General features: G+C 39.9%; 1 long non-coding RNA gene across 1 annotated transcript in view; it reads right to left on the reverse strand.

The window, feature by feature from the left end:
- Positions 1 to 15,874: 15,874 nt before the first annotated feature.
- LOC143419919 (uncharacterized) overlaps positions 15,875 to 24,962 on the reverse strand; it is a 31,521-nt gene continuing 22,433 nt past the window's right edge. The window contains exons 3-4 of the long non-coding RNA XR_013099945.1: positions 16,357 to 16,407; positions 15,875 to 16,138 (exon numbers count right to left, since the gene is read on the reverse strand). This is a non-coding gene — a long non-coding RNA (uncharacterized LOC143419919). The remainder of the gene's footprint in view (positions 16,139 to 16,356; positions 16,408 to 24,962) is intronic.

Genomic DNA, 24,962 nt, shown 5'->3' on the forward strand with positions numbered 1-24,962 from the left:
AAATAAAAAGAGGAAAGAAAGTAATAGAATGAGTTTGAGAACATATTCACTGCTTTGGCTAATGAGGAGAATTGAATCAGGTAAGAAGAGGGGCTGGAAATATCAGGTGATGTAGGAGGAGTGGCTGCAAGAGACCTATGAGAATTACTTCTGGGAGCACAGATAGTCACTACTTAAAATCACTGACAGGTGAATAACATTGATAATCCCATTACATTGATGCTGGCACTCAAGCAGATGTTGATTTATCATGTAACAACTGTCTAAACTTTGTTTCAGAACAAGCGCATCCCCTTTAAGGAGTCCCCGGTGGGAGTTGTGAGGTTCTGCGTGGCAGTGCGCACATAACAGATATCAGTGCTTACTTGCCCTCCAAACTCAGATTATTCCAGTTAATTATTTCAGCTAAGCGTCCGTGAGACTTTAAAGTTAAATTGTATTGCGCTGAGACCCCATTTAACATAAATTAGCATAAAAACATTTTCAGTGTACAGGGTAGTCCAATAGAGTCAGTCTAGTCTTTGTTCAATATTTCTGAGAAAGATATAATTTCACACACAGGAACTAAAGACGCCCTGTGCAAATCGAAGGCTAGGTTTGATCACTGGACCCATATCCAATGGTATTTAGCCCAGTTGCCACTTACTTCTAAGCAGTATGAGTAGTCTGGGAATTTGTATACATATATTGCCTTTCATTTGTTCAAAAGGCCAATTACAATACTGTGTGGTCTAAAAACAGAAAATTAGCTGCAGCTCTCTGGGTGAAAAAGCCTTGTTGATGCCAGAGGTGAGAGGAGAATGACCAGACTGCTTTGAGCCAGTGGCGTGTCTAGAAAATTTTTGTTGGTGGAGCCAGGTAGGGGCACAGATTTGGAGAAGGGTGGCAGATGTAAAAAAATTCTACCAACCGTTAACCATAATTCAATAATCCTGTAAACCTAATAACCGAATGCACTTTTAACTCTTATTAGAATGAGATTTTAACCACTACGGTGCAAAGTTTTTAGATACTGCGTTGATAAAGTACAAGAGATACAATCAGTGCTTTGTCAATGTTTACTAAGCATTCAAGGACAGCAATATTTGCATAGTATTTTTACTGACATATAGTGCACATATGTTTTGGGCAAAAACATTTTTGAATATTAAAATACGAACATTTGTAACAAACAATTGACAAATTAGCCAGTTCCAATGTAAAACTTTATCTGCCTGTTAAAAAAAGAAGATAATCTTCTCACAAACTGGTGTTTGATTTTGAAACAGGAAAAAAGTGGGGAAACAACTGAAAAGACTAACATTTGAATAAAACCTGAAAGCAAGTAAATACTTTCTATGCTGCCTTATGGTAAACTTTGGTAATATTGATCAAGAACAACACTGGCTGATGATGAAATACAGTCAGCTGGCATGGTGACACTGCCAGTATTAACCTGCAGGGCTGGACTGGGACAGAAAATCGGGCATTTTGACTACAGACCGGCCCACCAGGTATTAAAGCCATAAAGACTTTGAATGAAAACAAATGCTGTTGTGACAGTGATGTCTTGTTGGTATATGTATGATTTCTATACATTTTACGTCAGATAAAAACTTTGGTTGTAAGATTTAGATAATTATTTAATAAAAGCTAGATATTTTAAATGAGAATAAGAAAGAAAAGTATTTCTTTGTGCCCCACCTTTCCCTGTTAATGCCCTACCTGGCCCCCTGGCAACACTTTCCTAGATCCACCCCTGCACAGTTACCAGCTGTCAGCTATGTAGAAAAAGGATCCTGGTGTTATTTATCTCTCAGAAACAGTTCATAACTTCCCTTCAACTCATTCATGTCACCTAAAAGGTAAACCTGTTTCTCCATCATCTGTTCAGCTCTGATGATTCAGTAAGGACATCTCCTGGTTTCAGCTTCATGTTTCCCTCTCATCACACATACAAAACGGTATCATGACCAGCAGCTTTACAGCTGTGTCTCCAGCAAACATCAGCTGATACTAGAAATTAATATTAAATAAATTCTAACAACAGCTGATCAAGCTTAAACGTGCTGCTGTTGTTTAGCGCGACATCTGCTGGTTTCCTCTTTCTGGCGCAAAGTGGGCGATAAATAAACAAGAGAGAAAAGCTGATCATTGATCAGTTTCATGATTGAAGTAGCAACAGGAGAGGCAGGGGGAGAGAATGAGAGAAGAAGAGCCAGCTGTAAGGACAGAATAAATCCAGCTTTGTGTCTTTTTTTCATTATAGTGAAAGTCCGGGACAAACTGCGTCTCTTCTCAGCTCAATACGAAACGTGTAATATTTTCTCTGAATGAGGGACCATCCCATTTTTTTAAGGAGCCGTTGGCAACTCTACTAACTAACTTTATGAATAAAATAAAGTTCACTATCAGTAACATCATAGCACCCACCCAGCTGTATATAAACTCCGTCAAGCTGGCTAGAACGCAGTACGAGTTATTGCAACTGAGGGTAAAAAGTCAGCACAATGAAAATAAACTCCACCTAAACTTGGTTTATATCTGACCCAGATAGACTGCAGGTCATAACTTCTTACCTGAAGTTCAGTTCACCTGACACTCGGACTGGTGGCCGCCTCGGGGCTCTCCTCCTGCCTCCCCTTCCCTCATCCACCTGCTGGCCTCTGTGGAAGCCCCGCCATAGCCACCACCAAACAACTGAGTTATTTTTACACATCGACCTGCATCTGGCCAATCCACCACCTCTCATTGTTCATGCCATTACAAAATAAAAATAAAAAAATAAGTCACCGGGCATATGCTCGGTATGCCGGATGGCCAGTCCAGCTATGTTAACCTGCAACCAAATCTGCAGCTCCATACAGCAATGTTACGACTTAGATTATATCTTATAACTCATAACTCTTATGTTAGCTGCCCTCAGTAGCCTACTGTCTGATATATTCAACGGCTGCAATAATTCTTTAAGTGTTATTTTTTCTTTGGTATTCTAATTTCACCGAAGTTTACTAAACTCAACAAACTTAATATTACTTACCGGGACATTTATTCTGTCCTCATTTTCTTTCACCGAAAAATTGTTTCCTGCAGTGCCGTCTTCCGTGCTTGGCTCTCCTACCTTTGCTAACATGATGCACATAGCGCAGAAGCCGATGCTGCATTCACTTACACTCGGATATCTGAGCTTCACCGTAAAAACATAATCGGACATTTGATATTTGATTGAATTTTATTGTTTTGCCTTTGGGGTGGCACCTGGGGTGGCCAGTCTGGTTGGGGGGGGTGGCCTGTGCCCCCCCGCTGGACACGCCACTGCTTTGAGCTTACAGGAAAGCGACAGCAACTTGATAATCAATGTTACCAAGGTATGCAGAAGAGCATCTCTGACCACAGAATATGTGAAACTCATAAGCAGATGGGCAGCAGAAGACCACAAGAAATTGAGGAATTAATTTGCACAGGCTCACCAAAACTGGACAACAAAAGATTGGAAACATTGTGATCTCGTATAGTACATCTTGATTTAGCTTGTTGCTGCCAGTTGGTAGAGTCAGAATCTGGCATAAACAAGGTGAAAGCATGAATCCATCCTGCGTTTTCCCAGCATTTCAGGCTCCTGCTGGTGGTGGTGTATAGGGAATATTTTGGCACACATGTTTAAGTGGTACTACGGAGCGTAGTACCACTTAAACATGGTTTAAATGCCTCAGCCTACCTGAGTGCTGTAGATGACCATATTCATCTCTTCGTGGCCACAGTGTATTTGTCTTCTGATGGCTGCTTCCAGCAGGCATACTACAAAGCTCCACATCACTTCAAACAGGTTTCTTGAACATGACAATGAGTTCACTATTCTCATATGGCCTCCACTGTCACCAGATCATCATCCACCTTTGGGACGGATGATGACCACCTTTCACAGAATCATATCAACATGGTCTAATATCATAATTGAACAAAATCCACGAGAAATGTTTCATGCAGCTTATTTAATCTTGGCCACAAATAATTAATGTGGTTCTGAAGACAACAGAAAGTCCAACCTGGTATTAGCAGAGTGTACTAAATAAAGTGGCCACTTTGTGCATGCTGTTACTTCATGATGAGAGACTTCTAGTTTTACTTAGTAATGCAACATTTAAAGTGAGAGTTAACTGATACTGAATTTGAAAAGGTCACTTTGCTATTGTCTCGCATCATTCTAGAGAAAATAGGAAATATCAGTAGTTACACTATATTATATTAGAAATATCCCTTTAAGCAGAGAACAATAGAAGATGAGAAAGTGATGCAGGTTTCCATTATGATGATATGGAAGGCTTGCTTTTACTGATATCCGGGAATCTTCAGATAAAGACATCCTATTACTCCTTGACATAATATGATATGCCAGCCTATTCTTCTCCACCCTATCTAAATGATCCTTCATTAGAAACCTGATCAATATGCTTTCGTGATTAAGTGGGATGAGACACACTCATTTTATTTTAAAGCATTTTTACAAATCAATGGCAAGATTATCTTCCAACAAATGAGAGAGATGCAAGGCCGGCATTTTGAACGTTGGCCAATAACATCATCTCTCACCATCTTGTTTTCTTCAACACCCACACACACACACGCACTTGCATATACATTCTTATATAATGACTCACCATTTTAGGTTGAGTAAACATCCAAAAAGTGACACATAAACACAGAGATGCAGACAGAAGGAAGTTGCAGAGAGCATCATGGAACCTGGAAATCACTGCAATATAACTGCAGACAAAGCTTTTAATCAGGAATTGTAATGCATTAGGTAAATTAGTTTTTAAAGATTTTAGATGTTTAAAGATTTCATTTGGAGATACCTCCGATTCAAAGTAGAGGAATCACTCGACTGATAGATGTGGAGTAGCTGTAAAATGTGTCGACAATGCAAAGCAGGCATCATTATAGAACAGTATTTGCCTTCCACTTTTTCTGGGCATGTTCTTAACTGATCACACTGATGGGGCTGATGTTGTATTCCTGTAACATATCGCATTATTTCTGTGCCCTTTTGCAGCTTGTAGTTGCACAGTAGTTGTAATCTTTAAAGAGAGTTCCACTGCTGCAGTATCAGTGCCCTGCTCATGGGCACCTTGATTGTAGTTTTTTATAATATCTTTTAAGAGTTACATCTGAAGATCCATACTAGCTTCATATTTGTGCCAATGAATAAAGGAGTAAAATGGTCATTAACTTTGGTTAGAACTACTTGAAGAGCTATATTGCATTGTGTGTGTTCCACCTACATTAAAGCATCACTGACCAGTTTTCCAATGTAATCTGCAGCCATTAATGATTGTTAGAGGTGTGAGAAACTGAGACTTCCTTCCACAACAGTCAAATATTGACAGCTATTTATTTAGAGCGTTGAACACGTCTTCAGTGTCTCATTAAAAGTTTCACAAAAGAAATATAAAATCAAGTTAACTTAAGTAACTTAACTAGCTTATTTTAGCTTGTTAACACTATGGATAATTTTGTATGCCAATTATTGTTGGGGGGGGGTTTGTAACCAGATATCAGCGGTGGGGAAATAATGAGTAAGTAGGACTATATGACAACTCTGAAAACATAAATGGTAACTCAGAACCAAAACAGAAGAAGCCTTGACCAACTCTATTCCATGTACATCAGTTTAATTCATAAATCATTTTTACTTATATAGTATCAGGTAACAGTGACATTCACTTTATTTTGCGAGAAAAAGACCTTGAAATATTAGAGAGAGCGAGGACCAACAATCCCTTATAAATATGCACTTGCCCGCTGTTGGAAGGAAGAAGTCTTTTAACAGGATGAGACCTTTGGCAATACCAGGCACTGTGAAGGGCAGCTGTTTGATGCGACTGGCTGGGGAGTGAAGGGACCGAATATAGTTAAGCATAGAGGAAAGACACATGAAACAAACAAGAAGATGACCAAACGAGAAATCCTCAAATTGGAAAGAGAACAAAAGAAAGAAAGAAATGCAACTCCCCATTAGGTCAATAATTACATAGTCTCTCACTGTGATGGCAGTGCACCTGTTATTCATTAATGAAAAACAGTAACAGTGAAAACCACCTCAAACCACTTGTATTTAGGTGCATACTCAAATAGCCAAACACTTGGCTATATGTATAAAAAGAGTCTTGATCAAGACGGGCTATGATTTACACGTGCTACCAGGTCTTACAAGCAGTTGGTGCTTAGCAGAATCTACTTAAATATATAACCTACAATAAATATAATAAATAACAAAGTTGCAGGAATCAGAGAGAGATTTATTATTAGACTAACCCTGTCCAAGATGTTCCAGAAGTTAAGTGCTTTTAGGCACAGTCACATCCGAGTTCCCTTGTCAAGGGAAACGATACGAAAAAAAAAGCCCATGAGAGGAAATATTTTTGTCTCATTGTTCTGAGATTCAGTATTTTATGGGCTGAGCCATTAAAGTGAGACCACTTGCGTCACTTGAGAGACTTCAATTAACCCCTGGGGCAGTTTGGTCAGTCGCTCAGTGACTCTGGGCACAGTATCTAAGACGTTGTAGTAGCCAGCTGACAGTGAGCTAAACAGACTCAATCAATGCCTGTAAAAGAGAGCTCAAGCGAGAGGGTGTGCTGTCACCCACTGCACTACACTGGTCCACCTTCTGGCACCCTTCAACTTTAATTTTTTCCAAGATTCAAATCACATTTTTGATATTTGCTTTATATGATAGAAAACTGAAGAGAAAACTCTTCAGGGAAGAATTAGAGCGTTTGTGCGAGCCTCGAGGGCACCGATCTGGGGTTCAACCTAATTTGGAAAAATAGAAAGGTCTTGCTGTGTTATTATCATTTGTGCTGGTGCATTTGATACTGGGCTGCCTCTGGGAGTTGAGCAAACAGACGCCAATGGCAAAAGGCGACATCTTAAAGAGATATTTCAGCTTTGTGGACTGTTTTCACTTAAAAGTTTGGGAGCATATAATCTCCAGCATTAGCTGCCCAAAGGGATCCAGTAAGCACACACACAGACACACACTTGATTTGATCACAGAAATTGTTGTAGATACATACCTAGCTTCTTGTAGAATAGTACTGTGAGCAATGCACTACGGACAACCCTGGTTAGGTTTAACAATGTCTCTGATTTATAAAGATACTTTTTCATACTGTCATCCTGCTTATAGAGAAAAGTGACTGTGTATAATGAATTGGGACAGATCAGTGTGGGAAAATTCAGCCCTCAGTTCAATAAATTCAAACAGCTCCATGTTATGAAACGTGGGATAGTGCAGCTTACACACACTGTCTTGCCCCTGTGAGGATAATTCATTAACTTTCCTAATCCTCTCATGTGGTGTTGCAGCAGAAAAAAAAAGATGAAAAGCTCACTGAATATCAAAAACAACGATTTCTGAGCCCCTCACCATGGTCCTCACACTCTTTCACAAGTGTCTCTGAAAAGGGATGCTACATGTTCGACGCATGCCTGTCCTGTGTTAATGAGCTTTGAAATACATTTTCGTGCACCGCTGTGGGATGAGAACAGCTCAATAAAATATACACAGGAGGTCGAAACGGTAGGGAAATAAAAACCCCTTTTTGACAATGTTAAGCCTCGCAGCTGCTTTGAGGCAACTGAAGGGTTTTTATCAGCTCTTCAGATGTTGGATCATAGGGCACAGAAAGCTTTCCAAGGGTAAGCAAAGTCAGGGGAGTCAGTACTGTACCAACATATGCCTTTGCACACATGATTAAAACACATGTTGTGGTGTCTTCTGTCCATCTGCACTATATAACCCCAATTTTTTCTTGCACAATATATTTGCTGACCATGGAAACTAATGTCTTATAATTACTTTAAAGAATTAAACTGAGCTAAATGTCGCCATTCTAATTTATACTGTATACACAGAGGAGAACTGAAATGGTTTTCAAACATGTGTGCTACACACTCATATGGTAAAGTATAACTATACAATATCCTTAAGAGTATTAGTATTTTAGTTCTTTTTCACAGAACACTGCCAGTGTTTGGCAGTTCTGCTTTAGTGCATTTTGAGAACCACCTCGCATTTTTGCAGGTTTTTAGATAAAAACAATTGTGGAACAGAAACTGGAACATTATTCGTGCAACAGAATCTGTGAAATACATCTACAAATAGTCAGTGATTTTATTTTTCGCAATAGCTGTGATCTATATCAGGTGAGTACCAGATGTTTGGTACTAACCCAATACATAGCGTTGTCTTAATAAGTGCAGTTTCCCTCACTGTCCTCTGCTTCAGATTCCTGCATGGTAGATGATGAAGATGCTGCAGATGCACCCTGTACTTGGTTGGCTGTTTCCAGCCACATGTCAACAGCTGGCTTTGGGTTAAATGTCTCTGCCGTCTGCTTTGACAGATGAATGTGCATCACGGCAGAGAGATGAGCATGTGTCAGACGAGATCTGTACTTGGTTTTTATCAAGTTGAGATGAGCTCTCACAAGCTTCAATGCTTAAAGGCAGTGTAAGAGACAGATTAACCACCTTGTTGATGTTGGAGTAAGCAACTGCAGCAAGTTGTCTGAGTTTTGGCACAATGCCGTTGTACATACCCACGTTGACAGCAGCCCGTCTGTGCACACAGCGACCAACTTTGTTGTCCAGTCATCCAAGCTTGTGTCCTGAAAAAGTCTCACAAGTCCGTCCGTTATGCCTGCATAACAGTCTGTTATGTCTGTTCAATCAGTCCAAGAAATGCAAACAATTTCCTGCTCGGTTTTTGTGATGTCCTCAGATCAATCAAAAAATAGCCCCCAAAATTCAGCAGGCTGGAATTTGTTTCGTAACTCCCCAAAGATGGTGTGAGCGATACTCTACATGATCCCAACATTTACTCCTAGCCACTTCAATAAAGGAATATCCTCAGAATATGAATATTGCTTGTCTTGCTATCTGTTACGTGAGCAACTCGTAATTTCTTCTCGGCTATCTTGTTTATTAGCAGTGACTTGCACCACATTCATGTGCTCCCTGCTCTTTTCATGTTTGTCAAATAAAGGATGGTTCAAATTCTTTGAGCCTTTAAAAATGCACCTGATTTGTCTGCTAGATGTGAATGGGAATGAATCTTGCACCACGTTTCAGTGTGCTCATTGTTAGCTTAAAGCCATGGCACATCTTGGACCCAGTTTTCCGAGAAAAGTATTTTCTTCGGCTCTGCCTCCGGTTGGCGTTTCTTAGCTGGTGTCGAAACACCAAAGTAGCTGCCTAATGCTTGTTGTTTTTTGGATATTTAGATGGTGACAAACCACACGTGTAAGGTGAAATGAGATGGTCAAGTACGCAAAGGCGCTTGGTAACACAAGTGTCACTATGCATTCCTAATTTTTGTCGCCCATGCGTACCTACGTACCAGCTATGTGCATCACTGTCTATAGCACCCTTGCGTCATTGGTTCTGATTTCAAATCCCACTATTTTATGGATTACTCTTCTTTCAGTGGAAATATGTGGGACTGGTTCTAGACTTAACTAGTGAATCTCCTCTTGTGATTTGTAACTCTACAAAGCATAATAGGTTAATGATGGTCTTTGGTCTACAAAGTAATTCTGTGTTAGATTGCTTCTATGACTAGAAATCTAGTAAGTGACCAGTGCTAACATTTCCATCTTACATTAGAGCCTATAAATAATTTCTGGTCTCCAAAAGGCTACAAAGAGATCCTCATAAGATATCACGTGTTGGTCTTACCTCAAGTGTACTGTAACACCTTACAGAAAAATGCTGCTAAATCTGATTACGTAAAGGTAAACCTGATTACCTTTATCTAGTAAGTGCTTCTACGCCAGGGAGAGTATTCTATTTTCTGTATCTCAAATCACATGCTTTTAATCAGTTAATAATTCCTGAAGACAGTGAGAAAATAGGTTTGATGTGGCAGAAACATAATGCACATCAGGTAAGGAAACTCTGGTATAATTGCAGGTTATTCTTGAATATAGTTACATAGTTGAAAAAACATCCCCAGACCTTTTGTAGTTACCCAGAGGAGGAGGAAATGAGTTTATTGATGCATGCTTCTGTCTGTGTAGATAGTGTTATAAAGGAGTGGTCAAGTAACAAAAGAAGCTCTCAGACAAATGTTAAAGGAGTGTTCTATAATGACCTTGCTCTCAATCCATGGCGTAGGTTAATGACTTTGTACCTGGCCTAGGCTCTTAACAGTGATTTTTCAGAGGCCGCTGTGTGATGTATGATTGTATGATTCTTTGGGGTGAGTATAAATTAAAAGAATGGCATCTTGTTGACATTGTGGATGATAAAATAAGAGGCACTTTAGGTAATTCTTCTGATAAACCGCATAGTGGATGATAGAATCAAAACCACTTGTGCAGGTCGCTGTCAGAATCATCTGTCTAGTTGGTCCATTAAGGCGGAGCATGTGGGTTTCAACTCCCTGCCAAGACAGTGTGACTCTCCCCTATCCTAAACATGCACTATGAAGATGAGAACCAGAGTACCCTATGGATAAAATCAAATTGGAGTCAGTGTCTTTATGTTTTTATGTGTTCTGCAGATGACAATCATTATAAGACCTGTTGGTTCTGTGACACTTAATTCAAGTCATCCAGTTTTATGTGGTATTACTCTTTATTTATGAAGGTGCAGTTACAGAGTTTAAGTTGCTTTTCAAAAGTAAAATAATATTGACTTAGTGAGGGCGATGTCCTGTCAGTACTCATATTGGGTCCTCTCAGGAGGACTCTGTTTTTGTTGGGAGTGTAGCGTCTCTAACATTAAAAATGATGACATTGCATCAGTGGCGATAAATAAGTGGGTAAATATGTGGACAGGAAGCAGGATAACGAATATCAGCACTTGCTGCACTCCATTAGTTGTTGACAGCTTCTGCAAGAGAAGCAGGCCTGAATATGTGGCCTGTAATTCCGTCTCATTACCACGCTAGGTCGGCACTTCCTCCCCCAGACCTTTAACTCATCTCTTATAGTTTGCCTGTCGCTGGCCTTTGTTTTATTGCAAACTAAGTTGCGTGCTATGATGCCTGATTTATGCTGGTCATTGAGCGCCTACAAATCAGAGAATATTTTCATTGATTACCTCAAATTGTCTAATCTTTTCAATGTTCTTGGCCTCTGATTGGGTAGTATTTACTGATTGCCTCCTCCTAACTTAAAAATCAATCAGTGGCTACAGTCAGAGTGGCTGGATGAATTCGGGCCAAGGCAGCTGCTCCTCCTCCATCAATAATGTTGGAGGCATCAAATGAATTCTAATTTTTGATGATGTTTATATTTGCAGCACTCATCTCTCATACAACAACCAATAAGTTACTGAATGCATTGGGTCTTTATTGTGAAATTAACTGTATTCAAATCAATTCATTCTTTAGAGTCCATTAATGCATGTCCTAGGTTTTTCAACTGTCCCAGGAATGCTTTCCACCAGCGTGTTTCTAATCACTACCACATATTGCAGTATCATTTTGATTTTCATAACAAACAGCTTCAAAAATCATCAGATGGATTTCCATAAAGTTGTATATCTTCTTCAGAGAAAAATGTGTTTCTGGAATTTTTTTAATGTATCTTCACACAGATGATGTTTGCTGTTTTGAGTTAAATAGCTCAGCATTAATTTTATCCTTCATGAAGCATGCTATGTAAACCAAAATTATTTTGGTAAGTATTGTCATTATGAGGATTTTGGCAAGATAACATTAACATTTAATCCAAAGCAATCAATTGCAGGCTCATGGAAGGCTAGCTTGCTGGAGCGTTGTTATTTAGTAATCATGTTACTAAATAACCATGTATCTTGTTAGTTAGTGTTAGTGTTTCATGTTTGAAGATCACCTTTCAATTAAATAGCAAGTTTAATCCAGTGCTAGCAGGTAACACAAACAAGAAATATTGCCTCAGGTACATTTACAGTAAATAGTAAACAATCAATATCTGAAAATGCAACAAAGAAGTCACTGCTGCCATCAGACTACATGTTTTCAGCATCACTATCTAAATCTTATTTCACTCCCGTGCAGCTGCTTTGGCCCTTTGTCACTATCAGACTTATTTTCCTGACAGTGACCCCAGCTTTCACTTGCACTTTTGACATGAGCTGACTTCCTGATACAAGGTGTGGTGGATAATTATAGAATGCATTCAGGGCAGCAGAGGTGTGCTGCTGTCCGGGCTGAATCTAATGCAGTCACATCTGTTTAACTTCACCATGCGGGAGCAGCTTCAGGTCTAGGAGGGAGAAAACACAGCGACACAGAGAGGGAGACACTGCCGGTAAGACTGGACAGGTTTAATACTCTGGCCACTGGCATCTTGGATGGTATCGAACAACAAGGAGGAATCTGTAGAGGGGATGTGGGATCAGAGTGTGTGATATGAGTCTGTGATGACAAGTGCTGATTTATATTGAGTCAGACATGGATGTACAGAGCCCCGAGGGTGGCTCACCTACTCACGCATTACCGTCACTGTCAGGAAGGGACAATGAGAGAGCGATAGAGGGAGACACACACACACACACACACACACACACACACACACACACACACACACACACACACACACACACACACACACACACACACACACACACACTTTTCTTTAACCAAGGTAACTACCAGGAGCGACATAAGACACCTTGAAACAGTGCAGTTTTCCCCCGTCCCTCTTCTCAGCTGTTTCTCTTTCCCTCTTTCTTTCTCCCCTTCTTTCCCCCAGTCAAGTCTGTCCCGTATTCAGTAAGTGAAAATAAAATAAACAATAAAAGGTGAATCAAATGGACCATTACGGCAAGGCTGGGATGGTCAGTTTGGTAAAGTAAATCCGTTGGGCATCTTTCTTTGCCTTTAGACAACAATTCTGAGGGCAAAAGAGCCAAACGGGACAGGCCAAAAAAAAAAAAAAAAAAAAAAAAAAAAATGATAAGGTCAAACATTCTTCTCATAATATGTCCTGAGCTTTTTTCTAACTGCCTCTTTGTTGTCCCAACAAAGTTGCACTTCTAGCATACGAGAGAAAGTGAATAAATTTGTGTTTATGCTCAAAAAAAAAAAAAAAAAAAAAAGAAACAGTGCAGTTTTCTTATATTATTCGACTTATATGACTTTAAAGAAATAATTTGTAAAAAAAAAAAAAAATCTAGCAAACCTGTTTGTTACATTTTTAAGAGGCTTCAAAGAGCAGTTGAAATAAGTGCATATAAAAAGTGGGCTGGATTCCCATCTGTAGGCGTCAGTAACTAGATAATCCAGAAACTAGACCTTTACACATGTTTACCTCTATGAAGGTAGACGTGTAATTTAAGCAGAGCCATATATTTTAAGGTTTCAATCTGACCATATTGACCAACACGTGAAAACAACAGTGAAGGATGATTGAAACTTCAAAGTAGATTGAAACTTGAATTGCAGTCTCTTGGATGTTCTGAGTTTGTGCTGTCTTTTCCCAAAGTCCCTCAGACTATGCTTATACTCCACCTTCATAGACTGTGTTAGCTTCTGTAAGTCGAAATACTGCCTGTCAGTTGGAACACATAGCACAAATGGTTGTATAGTTGGAGGACCTTTGGCTATAATGCTTATGATTTATTATACAACCTTGAATATTCCAATTCCCAATGTAACACAAGATACATAATAGCATCACGAGCTCTAAGTAAAGAAAGGGGGCTTGTAAATTAATAAAAATAAAGTTCCTAACGCTGGACACACCGCAAACTTTGCAAGTATAAATGTATTTTCATGTGGGATGTTGTCACCGAAAATGGAGCAACAGTAAAACACTTATTTAACTTCGATGCCCCTCAAGTCCAATTGCACTATTACCATTGTGCAATTGGACAGCTACAGGCACTTGGGCATTTACCTAATTGACAGCGATGTTGTGTACAAGAAAAGGATGAGCAGACTCTACTTCCTAAAGAAGCTCACATCCTTTACTGTGCAGCAAGATGTTGGAGATTTTTTACCAGTCTGTGGTATCGAATGCCATCTGTTTTGTTGCCGTCTGCTGGTGGGGGGAAGCATTAGTGTCAGAGATGCCAACAGGATCTACAAACTAATCAGCAAGGTTGAAAACATCATTGGTCAGAATTTGGAGGCATTTGAGTCAGTGAGGAATGGGAGGTCACTGAACAAACTGCTCTCCATCATGGATAACCATCGCACCAGCTCCAGTCTACACTTCTGAGGCAGCAGAGCTTCTTCTCCCTCAGACTGATTCAACCTTGCTGCCATAAAGATCGCTTCAGGAAATCATTCCTATTGTGTTCTATCAAGGTGTGTAATAACTCTTTATACTGTGACAGGTGAACACACCTGTCAGGCATAAGATCCCAAACATATTCTTGTATTATACCTTCATGCAGCAGTTTTTATTAGATTTATAGTGTACCTCATTTTTACTTTTGTTTTTATCACTGTGTGTATTGTATACACATAAATTCCTGTACTATCTCATAGTATAAGACCCTTAGCAGGCGCCTCTGGCACTTTTATTTCAACTTTGTTGTTTATTGTAGAATGTACTATTTTTATTCTTTCTCATGCTGCTGTAACACCAATCCCTTGTGGGATTAATAAAGTATCCATCTATCCATCTATCTATCTATCTATCTATCTATCTATCTATCTATTTAATACAGAGCACTGAGCAGGCTCTATCCATGACTGTACTGCAGCTGTGTTTTTAAGTGCAATCAAATGCTGTACATTGTGCTTATTGCTAGTGATCGATGAAAGGCTCTACCTTGCTAAGGAGTGAAACAAATCATGTTTTCCTTTGCTTTTCTGACTGTACTCCTGAAATGTGCTCAAGTTGGGATTTTTATGACTCCCAACTCCAACATCCAACTTCTGAAGCAAATGGAATCCATCATTACTTCAGTTCTACTCAAAGGACAAAACTTATTTTGAGATCAGGAAGTTATCTCCAAGTGTACTATTATTAAGTGCCTTTATCAAAAGCTCCCTTTGAAGCAGTCTGAGTAAAATGTTTATACATATACATATTTGGACTCAAAACCAATATCACAAAGAAAAGTGATCTTGAAAGTGATCACTACAATGGGTTTACTGTAGAAACATGTAGAAATGGAGGCAACAATACTAATTGCCTCCATTTCTTGTGTTAGGCCTTGTGCTAGCCTTGTGTTAGGATGCTATTTATGAAGATGTTTGCAAAGTTAACAACATGATGCAGGTGTTTCTGACCTAGGTGCAATTTGCAGTTTTTAAAAAAAAAATCACATTCTTGTCCTTTAGTACAATAAAACTAACATTAATTTCCAATTCTCCACTCCTCAAAAGTTGTTGGCTTTTCGTCACACTCGTTCACGGCGTTGACGAGGCGCTTCCATGACTCATCAAGTGACGCTACTGACCAGCCAATCGGTGGGATGCAGTCTGATGACATCACATTTTAGTACCTGCTTGGATTGCTTGAGAGAGCAGGTACTAAAAACGTACTTGGTGCCAGGTACTATGACCTAACGCAAAACCCTGAACACTGTGGCAAACCCTGCTGAGTCAATCCGAGCAGGTATTAATGGAAAAGGGGCTTTTCTGTTAGCTGTGGTGCGCATAATGAAGAATCATTGTAACCCAAGTAATGACATAATTGTAACTGTATTTAGTATAGTAAAATAAAAATATAATGTGATTACACTAATGCTCTGCAATTACCACAGAAGTTTCACATACAGTTTGAAGTATTGAATGAAACACAATTAAAAAACAATTCACATATGAAAAAATTAAATAAACAATTTTTTGTGTCAAAATGATTTTTGAGCTCATGAAAAATAGTTTTTTTGTAAGATGCCAGAGATACAAGCACATATAAAATAGCATAAAGCCAAATTTACCAAATCTGAAGTAAATCCTGATTAAAAAAGGAGTATGTGTGTGGATAGAGTAAGTGTGTGACAGAAAGAGACAGAGAAAAGGAGAGGAGACGAGAATGGCATGAGAGCAATTTTCCTCAGAAATTTCATCTGCTGACATACACACTGGAGGTTCATTTTAAAACTACAGGTCTGAAATGGGAATTTTTAAGCCCCACCATTAAAAAATAAGAATTCAAATAACTTTCTTCATTGAGAAGTTTATGGATTCCACATTACAGATGACCTTGAAGAGAGGGAGAAAAAAGGAGATGCTAATGAAAAAGTTCTTGCTGGGATAGAGTTACAGTGTAGGTTAAGGTGGTTTAAAATGGCTAACAATTGTACAACGTGAGAAATGGGAGGGCCCGGAACAACTCCTAGTAAATTACTGACGTTGAATGTCTTTTAAAGCAGCACTTTGTGGTGTACATTAGACAGCATTATTAAGTAAAAGGTGCTTACTTGGGAATCAGGCTCATCACATGGCAGTGATAACGCTGTGGTTGTGGAGGACTGCAATTACAACAATCAAGAGATCAGTTTTCTCTATCATGTTATCAGCCAAATTACATTATTAGAATTTTTCTTTGATGATATCAGAGCCTGTGATCTTTCAAAGGAAAAAACATTATGAACCAAAACTGTTCCGTTGCAATCAACCCTTGATGAGAAAGCCATCTTTGACTGATTAAAAACTCCAGCATACATTTTTGAGGGACTTCCTGTTTGGTCTGTCTCACATCCCCGCCTAAGAACAGCGCTCTGTCTGTTGAGTGTTTTTCTATTCGCTACATTAAAGTCCTCTCAAATATTTACAGAGCTCCTTTTAATAACTGCATTTCCCTCACAGTTTTTTTTTGACTTTCTGCTTATAAGCATCTCTTCAGCTGTAGCCTGATTTTGCTCAGTGGAAGATCACTGTGATAAGAAAATCTAAACATCCGCCAGGTTTATCCTTCATACCCTTTTTTTCTGCAGTGTGCATTGTCTGTGACAATTAGCCCGGAGAAATGGAGTCCTCGGTCGCAGGCCTTGCTTTTATTTTATGCTGACAGACAATTCCCTCTGGGGTCACAACTCTGCAGCCACACTGAGACAATAGAAAGACAATACAAATCCACAGAAATGAGCTATGAGAAACAGTATGGCTTTTAACTCCTTTGGGGGAATAACTCCTCGCCAACAAGTAAAGACGGCAAGTAACATCAAACTCATCCACTGTCCACCTCGCCTGAGTAGCTATCTGCTGTTTTCTCCTCATATCACCTAACCAGCAAGCACCCCCATGCCTCTTTTCCCACCAACTCAACCCCCATCCTTAGCCGTCCACCCTCGTCAATAAATCCATCTAGGAGATCAATGCTGCAGCGAATCACTAAAAGTTATCAGCTGAAGCGCTGCCAAATCAGCACACACAATCACTATGTAAATCCATCTTTACTTCTCCTTCACAAAGACGAGCCTCCTGTAAGAGTGAGGGAGCTCTGAGTTTGAGTGAAGCTGCATTTAGTTAGAACAGAATGTGTTACAGAAATGGAAAGTATTGGATGATAAAGTATATGATTCAGAGCTTCATATTCTCACCAGATTTAACAAGGAGTACAAAGCAGTTCAATAAAATTTAAACAGACATGAGGTTCTTAATATGCCAAATCAGCTGGATACTTATTCTGTTTGTTTTTAATCATAACTTCAGCTACTTTGTATGTTTCCATGTTTACTAGACAGTTGCCATGGGCTGGTCATTTATATGCCTCGATTGAGCTCCAATAGTGACATCTGTGCTTCTGTCAGTCATGATGCTGCTGCAGCCCCCACCTTCCCCATTGCCGTGGGCAAACCCTCCCCTGCACCTCCTCTTCCTCTCTCTCTCTCTTTCTCTCTCTCAGCAACTCTGTCTCTCTACCCCCTCTCTCTCTCTCCTGGACGGCCTGGGCACCCAGGCCTGCAGGAGAGGGACTCACTGTGATGAAATAGAGGTAGGCAGTTGTTCCTTCAGCCCCAGGGTCATTATTTAAAAAGTGACAGAGACTCCAGTGAGTGAATGTGAGAGAGGTAGGGAAAGAGGGAGGGAGACGAAGAAAGAGGGAGTGAAGAGAGAGAGTGAGAACAGCACTCAGGAAAGAAGGGAGTGGGAGAGGCGGGGGGTGAGGGTCTCAGTTGTGCAGGTGTATTGTCCAGCGGAGGGAGAGGGTGCTGGGAGACAAATGAATCCAGCAGGCATTTGGTACACACCGGAGATTGCTTATCGATCCAGATCGCAGTATTCAGGCTGGCCTGAGAGAAGGCTGAGAATTTTCTGAGGGAGTTAATAACCTGGCAGCTCAGCTGTCTTGTCCAATTCACCAAAGGCAGAGGCCTAATCAGGGCTGGATTCCTTTTTCTGTCTGAGGAGGGGGCTCTAGCCCTCCACCCTCTCTTTCAGCTTTTGCTGCTCTCTCTGTCTCTCCATTTCTCTCGCCCTCCCCACTTTCCTCCCTCCTTCCACAGCCCTCACTTCCACTCCATCGGAGCTCTGAAAGTGATTGAAATGACAGCCTATAGAAAGAGGCTAATCAAATTGTTTATTATCAGTCTGAATCAATATGTATGGATTGTTAAAACATCAAAGTCAGCCCCTGGAAAAGTAATAGTCGCCGGCCGGCAGCAGCTGCTCAGCCAAGGCTAGGTCCCTGGGAGCCTCGCTCCATTTAAAGCGACTTTCACTCTTACTTAAGTCCTGATGACCCGACGAGGTCAGTTGGCTGAAGGGGATGTACATGGCTGTTCTACAGCGCTGCCACATTAAAACCCTCTAAACTTCCTTCCAGCTACTCAGATACATGTCTATTGTCCCAGACTGATAAACAATCCATCAAGAAAATAAATGAGCCACCATGCTGCTGTGCTCCAAGCAATATTTTGGACTACTGGTCATCATTTCCCTCAAATTCAATATTTTGCACCCATCCTCTCCTTTGAATCCAACTCTCCTTTCTTCAGGAAATCAGCCTAGATTGCAAATGAGCCCAGGCTGATAAATGAGTCAGCTGAATGGATCAAATTGCTTTGAGATGGACATTGTAGTTTGTTTCAGGCCACAAGACAAGTTGACATAGAAGATTGATGGATAACCATTGTCCATTCATTGGCACTGAGTGTGACACCTGATGTTTGTCTGGGGTCTCCCTCCATCTCTGACACGCCACAAACACAAAGCACGCTGTGGCTTGATAGAATGATTAGACACTGAATTATATCTTTTTCTGCGGCTCTCCATCTCGACCACTTTGCTGCTGGCAAACATTAAGATAGATCACAGCCGCCACGTCAAATGTGAGAGAATTTCAGTTGACATACAACAAACAAATTATGTGATTTGTTGCTTGAGGTTTCGCACTGAGAAATCCATGCATCTCTGCATTTCACCACAAGATTGGGTCAGATGCAATGAGGTCAAGGTTCACTTTAAGATACATTGGTTGGAGGACATAGTTGGAAACCACCATGTTGCCACCACCTGCTTTCTCTTATTTTGCCCTAAGATTTCCTGTCACTCTTTCAGTTGTCAGGCTCCCAATTTAATGAAATCAGGTAACCATTTCAAACAATACATTAATCCACATCACAATAGAAGAAGCCTGCTAATTGGAAGTCCACTCCACTCCTTATCATCACTTTCATTACATAGACCACATAAAAGCACCATCGTTCATCATACTCCAAATTTATTCTGTCATTTTTCTTTGGGATTGAAGATAAGGGCCAGGAGGCCATATTGATTTTATAAAAAACATGAAGCTCAGACTCCAGAAGTGGAGTGTTTGCCTGTTATCGATAATTGCTCTAATAACCATGACAGCGGGAGGGAGGGGGGACAACCAGTAAAAAAGAAAGATGACCTCATGACCGGACTCCTTCATAGGAAGCAATACTGGCAAAATTATTTTTTGAAAAAAATTAATTTTCAAAATTGCAAGACATTTTACATGTGTTTGCACTAGATTTCTGTGGCATTTTGATGTTGTTTTGTAAAAAAGTAAGCAGTGAACAAGTGGGAAAAGTGGGTTAAACTTTTAAAGGAAATTAAGAAATAACCATTCAATTCTATTCAATTTTATACATACAGCATGATAATAACAAGAAAACAGAAAAAATCCCAATAATCATATGACCCCCTATTAGCGAGTGGTTTGGGAACAGTGGGAAGGAAAAACTCCCTTTTAACAGGAAGAAACCTCCAGCAGAACCAGGCTCAGGGAGGGGCGGCCATCTGCAGCGACTGGTTGGAGTGAGGATTTCAGATTTCCTTATACCGCAATGTGATCTCATCCCAGGGAGTAATATATGGCTGTTGTGGCAGAGATCTGTTGTTTGAGTCTACATGCTGCATCAGTATTGAATGCCACAAGGTAACATTCTCTTTTAAAGTCAGCATATGAAGGTTGGAAAAGTATTGATAAAGTGACAAGAATGTCAGCCAGAAGACTGCAATTTCTTTTGTGTTGGAGAACCTTGTATTTTGCAGTCTTTTTCTTTGTTATTGATCACTAATCTGTATCTTTTACTTATAATGGTTAATAAGAGCCCAGACCCATTTTTACTGTATGGAAAACTATACGAGAGTCAATGTTGAAACTTTAACAGGAACTTTCCTCAGTGTGTAAAGAGTGGGTTCTTAGGGGTAAGCACTAAAAACTATGTTGTGAGGTTATGTAAAAGATCATGGTTTGGGATAAATAATGTCATAGTAATGTTAAAAATATGCTTACCCAACATGCTTTAGGACCAGAGATGGGCAGTAACGCGTTACTTGTTACTTGTAACGCGTTACTGTAATCTGATTACTTTTTTCAAGTAACGAGTAAAGTAAGGGATTACTTTTGCAAAAACGGTAATTAGATTACCGTTACTTTCCCGTAGGAACGCTGCGTTACTAAAACTGTGATTTTTTGCGAGAATGTCTCATGACAGTGACATAAGCCAGTGCGACATTCGTGACAACAGCTGTGTGCATATCAACAATGGATAATATATCGAGTGCGGAGAGAGTATGAGCCTGCAGCGTTTAAAGCATGGAAGTACTGACCTTATTTTGAGTTTGATTCCATAAAAAGTGACAAAAACATTAGTGTCCGTTGTGCGTGGGAAGAAAACTTCTTTTTACAGCGAAAAAAACCCCTAAACTTCCAAGCAAGCACCGAGTGCGCTACGACGTAATGGGAAATTCACAGAGAAACCCGCGGATTCTTCCACTGACCGCCGCGGCACACCTGCACCAGAGCACACCTCCGCCTACCCTACTCCTGCTTTACAGGTGAAAATAGAGCAACATGACCGCTAGTCTTTGATTTTATTTATTTTCTGCTGTGTTTTACTAGCATCTATCTGAAAGACTCAGTGTAAACACAAAAAACTATTTTATTTTATATGCTGGAATGTGTAGAAAATATGTTTAAATGTTAAACATATTTCTTCAAGTCAGAGAATGTTGCATATAATTAAATTTTTGCTTGATGTATAAAGTTAAAAGATTAAAACTAATAAAACAAGTTTTAAAAAGAGACTTTTCCATTTGATTACATTTTGTATGATGGATTATGCAGAAAAAGTAGAATTGGGCTGAAAGATCTATCGCTTTATCACCTATTCAGGTTGTAAATTGTGTTTTTAAAAAGTAACTAAGTAACTAAGTAATTAATTACTTTTGAAAATAAGTAATCAGTAAAGTAACTGGATTACTTTTTGGGGGAAGTAATCAGTAATTAGTTACTGATTACTTTTTTCAAGTAACTTGACCAACACTGTTTAGGACATCCTGGCACCACACATTTGTTATGCTGGTAGAAGCTAATGTACCCTTAAGCTTCAAGCCTCAAGTGGAGATGTAGAAAGAGACACTTTTTCTCAATTTATACCATCTGAAGTCAAACATTTTGAGCGCCATTGTACAAGTTCTGTTTATTTAAAAACAAACTTTAAGGTCACTGGAGATCCCTTTAAAATGCATGATCCTGGTAAAGTATACAAAAAACCATAAACACCTTAACTGCTTTTATTTAACACAGCAGCTCTATGGGCCTGTAGCCCCACCGAGACTACATCAGTCCAACTCTTACTGTAAAATATCAACGTTGCTTTTTATTTTTCCATCTGCTTGTCTGGATATTTAAAACAAACACTGAGTAGTACTTTCAAATAATCAGAAGGTACTTGAAAATGGTTCATTTCCTTACCCACACTGATAAGTAATTAACTATAGGAGGAAAACTCTCTAGTGTCATCTTTGTAGAAGGCTTTATCATTTAGTATAGATTTGTTTCATTTTCATCTACCACTCTTGCACGGAGTAAATTATCTATAGAAGGTGCAGTGTATAGTGCAAAGTCCCAGGTGCAAACCTGATATGAATTAAATATATATTGTTCCTCATATGAATGCTTAGAATTGGTAGGAATCTTTGATATAACAGAAGTTTGAACCGACTTTGGTTGCATAAATGGTAAACAGCCCATGTAAAGGTGAATAGATGTATAATGCTGTGCATACTAGTGAAATTCACTGGCTATTGCCATCAGCTATTGCCTGATGGCTAAGTCGATTAAAAGAAAAAACAAAAGACATTTGTTTGTATTTGCAAAGAATAACCCATGGATGGAAATGGAAATCTCAGCCTAAATATTCACTGACCTCACAGGAAGCCCTGTGAAGAAAAAATGGCTTTTGTCCACACAGGCTAAGACAGCAGACTAGCCAGTGGGTTCCCAGATTGGATGTGATATAATTCCCTCAAATTATTTTAGTTTCTGCCAACAGTTCCAAAGGTATACCAAAATTATGTTTATAGAATTAAAAAGACATACAAGCAGTATTCAGCAAGTTTTTCCCCTTAATTTGTACATTTCCTTGTCTGTTTTTCATCTCCTCTCTGTCTCCTCTCTCACAGTCCCCCCTCTCTTTTCCCCACCTGCCTCATTTTTCCTTCCAGGAAGAGCAAGCTATGAGCGGTAGCTGATGGCAGGGTTACAGTGGAGTTCTTGCCAAAGAAGTGCTGGGCACGTTGCTGCATAGTAAACACCCAGGGCTCCTGCTCTTGACATGACGGGGGTCTCTAATTAAAGAGTGCAACAAGACACCCCTAGCCAAGGCTCTCCCTATCAGCCCAACACCCACAATTAAGTCCTCCATGGGATCCAAGGCGCTGCATTATTGATGGAGCAGAACGTTTGATTAGAAACTCTTAACTCAGCTCCGGAACAGAACAGCCAGTCCATTGTCATTAAACACCACTTAAACCAAGTCAAAACATACCAGTTGGACATGCTTCTTAAACATCCGGGTTATGATGAAGTTGGGGGTGAGGGTGGGAGGGCATTGGATTAAATATCAATGCCTCTGCTAACATATGCTGAGGGGTTTTATTCGTACGGGATAAAAAAAGGTAAACAATATACCTGCAGGCCAGTTAATAGAGGTTTTTCTTGATGATTTGCAAAGAAGAGGAAAATTGTGGATTTTAGGTCCAGGAAACACATGTAAGAGATAAAAAAAGCAAGTGAACCACAACAATGTCAGCACCCCATATGATGAGTCAGTGAATGTTTGAAATTATAACAACCCCAACCAGGAAATATGTACTTACATCAAAGTCAGGCTGCTCTAAGTGGGACTAAACAGCATTACCGGCCCACATTCAATCAACTGTTGCCTGGTGCGTAGATAATGCATCACTTCATATCAAAAGCCTTTCTAATGAGAACAGGATGATGTATACAATACCAAAACATTCATACTCCAGTGTGGATGAAACATGTAGATGGAGATGTAATGGGGTGTCAAATTAAAGCATGCAGCAGCAAGCCATAACATGCACAGTGGTGGAAGCTCCACTTTAAACATATACATGAATTTTTCCCTTTAAAATAAACTGAACTCTTACACAGGAGCCTTGTGTTTGTGTGAATTTCTGCAAAAGACTATTAAGTGCATTTTTTTGCTCTGCATGCATGCTTGTGTGCGCATGTGTGCCTGCTAGGGAGTAGAGGGAATACTGCAAATTCGTCTGCTTTGCCTTTGCAATAGGCCTAATTAATACACACTCAAGGGTTGATAACATTGTGGCTGAAAGTAGATCTCCTTAAGAGATACTTAATCCAGCTAAAGATTGCACTGCTCCTCTCTCTTCCACAGCATCACAATCAAAGGTATTGGGTGGGTCTCTAGTGGACTCATTAGCAGGCTGTTGAGTGGTGGGGGTCTCAGCTAAGGCGCATCCCCCTATCAGCCCCAAATGCACACACATAAACCTCACCCTCACCGCATACATCTGTACACCGCTCACTGACCCAAGTGATCAGAGATGCTTGTGTTATTATGACATTCATTAAGCATCACTGATGGAAACCCAACACACTCCCATCAGCACTGTAATTAATCACCACCTTATCGGCAAGCCACAAACTTCCCACTATCTGTGTGTGGTTGAAGTCTCCTCTTACTAGGGCAGGGGTCAAATATCAGGGACAGGAGTGATCAGTAGCTACTCAGTGGACATCATTCAGGCTAATGGAGGCTCTAGCATCACCTTTACGCAAGTGTTGCCACCCATAGCAGATCTCAAAGCAATGAATTAATACACCTGGCATGGGTATTTATAGCTACATGTAACAGTTGTAATATGTGCAGTTGTATTTTTTCTCATCTCAGAGCCCTTTAATATGACCTTTTTTACTATACATATACATTCTATTAATCTTCCAATAGCCTGCATTCTAACACTATCTGAAAGTAATGACCTCTGTATGGAAAACCACTGAGGTCCTTTCATGGGAGCAATCTGTATATCTATCCTTGTACCTGAGCTGAATTCATAATAACGCAGGTTAGTAAGTGGGATCAGGTTAAAGAGTGCTAAGCCATGTTAAACCACTGCAGTACTGGAGCATGCATCATGTCCATGCATTAATAAAAGGCAACTATGCTATCATTATAAGCACCATACGTGCCGGGGCTGCACTTCCTGGCTGCTCTAATAGCTAACTGGTCAAGGGTGATTTATCTGATAAACTCCTTTTGTGTTCCACAAGCCT

The sequence above is a fragment of the Maylandia zebra genome, linkage group LG1 (assembly GCF_041146795.1).
Source record: "Maylandia zebra isolate NMK-2024a linkage group LG1, Mzebra_GT3a, whole genome shotgun sequence".
Classification (NCBI taxonomy): Eukaryota; Metazoa; Chordata; class Actinopteri; order Cichliformes; family Cichlidae; genus Maylandia; species Maylandia zebra.